At 46.2% G+C, this 4,320-nt stretch overlaps 1 non-coding gene across 1 annotated transcript; it reads right to left on the bottom strand.

Annotated features, from left to right (window-relative positions):
• Positions 1-242: 242 nt before the first annotated feature.
• Positions 243-317, bottom strand: TRNAG-CCC. The gene has a single exon. It is a non-coding gene; the product is annotated as a tRNA-Glu (tRNA).
• Between the last annotated feature and the right edge of the window lie 4,003 nt (positions 318-4,320).

Raw genomic sequence — 4,320 nt, 5'->3', positions numbered from 1 at the left:
TAACTGCAGCAGGTGGGAACTTCCTAGGTGGTGTAGCTGGTAAAGAATCTACCTGCCAATGCAGGAGACACTAATTTGATCTCTGAGTAGGGAAGATCCCCTGGAGTATGAAATGGCAACCTACTCTTGTATTCCTGCCTGAAGAATTCCATGGACAGAGGAGACTGGCAGGCTACAATCCATGGGGTCGAAAAGAGTTGAACACAACTGAGCATGCCTGCACACACATATGTGGGATCTAGTTCCCTGACCAGGGATTGAACCTGGGCCCTCTCTGCATTGAGAGCGCAGAGTCTTAGCCACTGGACCACCAGGGAAGTCCCCATCTTAACTACTTTTAAATGTATGGTATGTGCTAAGTCGCTTCAGTTGTGTTCAACTCTTTGCAACCTTATGGACTGTAGTCTGCCAGGCTTCTCTGTCCAAAGGATTCTCCAGGCAAGAATACTGGAGTGGGTTGCCATATCCTCCTTCAGAGGATCTTCCCAGCCCAGGGATTAAACCTATATCTCTTACATCTCCTGCATTGGCAGGTGGGTTCTTTACCACTAGTGCCATCTGGGTAGCTCAGTGGTATTAAATCCATTTAGAATGTCTTGTCACAATCCCCACCATCCATCTCCAGAGATCCTCATGTCATAAAACTGAAATTCTGTCTCCACGAAACACTAACACCTCATTCCTCCTTGGCCCCCTGCCCCAGCTCTTGGCAACCAACATTCTACCATCTTTTCTTTATGGATCTGACTACTCTAAATTGCTCATAGAACTGGAATGATGCAGTAATATTTGCATTTCTGTGACAGTTATTTCACTGAGCATCATGTCCTCGAGGTTCACCTATCTGCTGTAGTTCTTAAACCCAAATGCTGCCCTCATTTATATCCTGGCTTCTGTGCTTAGCTGTGAGGCATGAGGCTGATGGGGTAACCCAGAGTAAGTGGCTTGAGTTCATTCCCTGTGAACAGAAACTCTGAAATATCAATAGTAGGACCACTGGGAGAGGAGGCTGGGCCCTGCCCAGATAAAAGACCAAAAGTTTTTTCCTTAAAAAAACCCAACAATTTATTTCTTTGTTTGGCCACACTGGGGCTTAGTTGTGGCATGTGGGACCTTCCTCTGTCTTCACTGTGGCATGTGGGATCTAGGAATCATCCCCTGACTAGGAATCAAACCTGGGCACCCTGTATTGGGAGCACAGAGTCTTAGCTACTGGACCACCAGAGATGTCCCAAGACCACATATTTCTCACTCTTGAAGTCAAGGAGAACTTCTTGACTAGAAAACTCCTTGGTGGTCAAAAGTCTACCCGTAGGCCTCTTTGCTGGAGTTTATCTTGGCTAGGAAATGCTTGTGTGCACATGTGAGGGCCTGAGATACATCAAATACGGACTCAGATCCAGGCAAATTAGTGAAAGAACTGCCTCATAAAAGTGATTCAAACCCCTCGACTGTCTTTCTGAGTCTGCCCATGTGTCTACTCACACATACTGTATTCTTTTTCTTCCTAATAAGCACTTCACTTGTTTCACTACTTTCTGTCTTTGTGGGAAGACAGAAAGTCTTTTTGTCTTTTGTGCAGAGTTGAAGGGCCAGGGCCTGTGTCACTGACCACTGGTCTAGTGGCTGAGATTCAGTGCTCTCACTGTTGCAGCCCAAACTTAATCTGTGGCTGAGAACTGAAACCCTGCTTCAAGCTGCTGCTGGCTTGAGGTCACCTGAGATCAGTTAGACCTTGGCATTCTCTCAAGGATGTGGAGAAATGGTCCATTTCTTGTTATAACTGCCTCCTCAGGGCCCTTTGTATCGCTGCTTCTCTGTGAGCCCCCGAGTCACCAGAATCAGCCAATTTAAACTGTAGTCTGTATGGAGAGAGAATACCTTCACGTTATTAGAGCCCCTTCTACCTCTGCATGCCTCAGAACATGCATGAATGCTCAGTTGCTCAGTTGTGTCTGACTGTGCAACCCCATGGACTGTAGCCCGCCAGGTTCCTCTGTCCATGAGATTCTGCAGGCAAGAATACTGGAGTGGCTTGTCATTTCCTCCTCCAGGGAATCATTCCAACCCAGGGATCAAACCTTCATCTCCTGCATTGCCGGTGGATGCTTTACCATCTTCAGTTCAGTTCAGTCACTTAGTCGTGTCTGACTCTTTGCAACCCCATGGACTGCAGCACGCCAGGACTCCCTGCCCATCACCAACTCCTGGAGTTTACTCAAACTCATATCCATTGAATCAGTGATGCCATCCAACCACCTCATCCTCTGTCGTCCCCTTCACCCCTGCCTTCAATCTTTCCCAACATCAGGGTCTTTTCAAATGAGTCAGTTCTTCTCATCAGGTGGCCAAAGTATTGGAGTTGCAACTTCAACATCAGTCTTTCCAATCAACACTCAGGACTGATCTCCTTAAGGTTGGACTTTACCGTCTTAGCCACTGGGAAAGTCCACCTCTCTCTTTAATGATAGTGGGAAGAAGCACCAACTGTAACAAATAGCCTGGCTTTCCCTAACCACCTCCCAGAGAGCTACAGACTCAACAAACACAGTCTGCTATGCATGACTCACAGCTGTGCTTGCCCTTGGTGAGGATACCTGCCAGCCCAGGTGGCTCTGTCTTTGGTTCAAGTAGATGGGAGCAAGGACTGGGGCCTTGCATCACAGTTTAGAAGGAGCCTGATGACTTGGGTTCCTTCTTATTCTTTTTTCTTTTTTTTTAAAAGATAAGTTTGTTTATTTGCTTTTGGCTGTTCTGAGTCTTCTTTGCTGTGTGCAGGCTTCTCTCTAGTTGCAGCGAGCAGGCCTTCTCATTGCAGTGGCTTCTCTTGCTGCAGACCACGGGCTCTAGAGTGGGGCTTTAGGAGTTGCAGTGAGTGGGCTCTAGAGTACAGGCTCAGTAGTTGGGGCACACGGGCTTAGTTGCCCCTTGGCATGTGAGATCTCCTGGGACCAGGGCTAACCTGTGTCCTCTGCATTGGCAGGTGGATCTTTAACCACCGCATGCCATGTGGTGAGGCAAAAAAAAAAAAAAAAAATTCCTTTCTGGTTTTGCAACTCACTTAGGATAAAATTCAACATAAGCACAGGGGGATCTGGGTGGGCCCCTAACACTACACCTTGTGATAGGCATGAAGGAGCCATATGGTTGAAGCACAGTGCCCATTTTTGAGGTGCTCCCAGTCTGGAGTTGCAGGCAGTGCTGCGACGTTCTGCCTCTATCACTTACAAGCTATGCAATCTTGGGTAAGTTCCTTTGTTGTAGCCAGGTGTTCCGGGAAACAAACTCACTCAGAAGGACAATGCAGATGGTGGAGTGCAGTTTATTACACCGGCAGGCCCAAGGCAGAGTCTCCTCTTAGCCAAGGGCCCCGACCAGTTTTGGTGAAAACCTTATATACCCTAAGTGTACGTGCTCGAACCCACCTTCCCAAATTCTCTGAAACTAGTCTGAACAAAGGAAAAGAAAGATATAATCAAAGTTAACCCTGATTCGTATGCCTTAAGCCTAGGTAGTTAACAGTGGACAATTATCAATAGGCCTGTGGTCATACCCCAATAAGCATAATAGAATTTATGATTCTATTCAGTTACACAGATAATTAGGGTATTCTTTTAGGTGATGGAGAGTCTAGGTATGAGCCCTGGGGCTCTTCCACCCGGGGGGGTCTGGTTTTCCAGTTGGTACGTCGTTTCCATAGATACTGGGCATATAGCTCAAAGTCTACAGTCCAGCCCAAGATGGAGTCCTGCTTTCAAGATGGAGCCTGTTCTGTCTGTTTCCTCCTTCATTCCCTGCCTTGATGCTCTTATCTCATAGTATGAGCATCACTCATAGGGATATATTGCACCCTAGCTCTCTGGCCGCTAATTTGGGAGAACGACACCAACCTTTGGGTTACAAAGTTCATAATACATTGTAAAATGCAGGGTCCACAAAGCAGAACTATCAAGGCAACTATAACAATGGTAAACATAGTAAGTTTTCCACCAATCACCCTTCACCCAAGATAGGACTGAAGTCCAGAAAGGAATGTTTTCATTTGACATTGCTTTTACCTGGTTTTTCATGTCATCTAAAGCAGCTGATACATTGCCAGATAAACCAGGAATATATACATAACATTCAACATTAATTACAGCACAGGTTCCTCCTTGAGCAGCTGTGAGCATGTCCAAAGCCATTCTACTTTGAATTACCACTTTTCTTGCTTGGATTTGTTCTTCATTTAAGACTTTGATGGCTTTAGCACCATCTAGGAGGGCCTGTTTTGTGAAATTAGTCAAGGCTTCTACTTTAATCGTAATCTGTGTTGTCCCC

This window comes from Bubalus bubalis, chromosome 9 (genome assembly GCF_019923935.1).
Source record: "Bubalus bubalis isolate 160015118507 breed Murrah chromosome 9, NDDB_SH_1, whole genome shotgun sequence".
In the NCBI taxonomy this organism is placed as follows: domain Eukaryota; kingdom Metazoa; phylum Chordata; class Mammalia; order Artiodactyla; family Bovidae; genus Bubalus; species Bubalus bubalis.
This window is presented reverse-complemented; position numbering and strand designations above follow the sequence as displayed.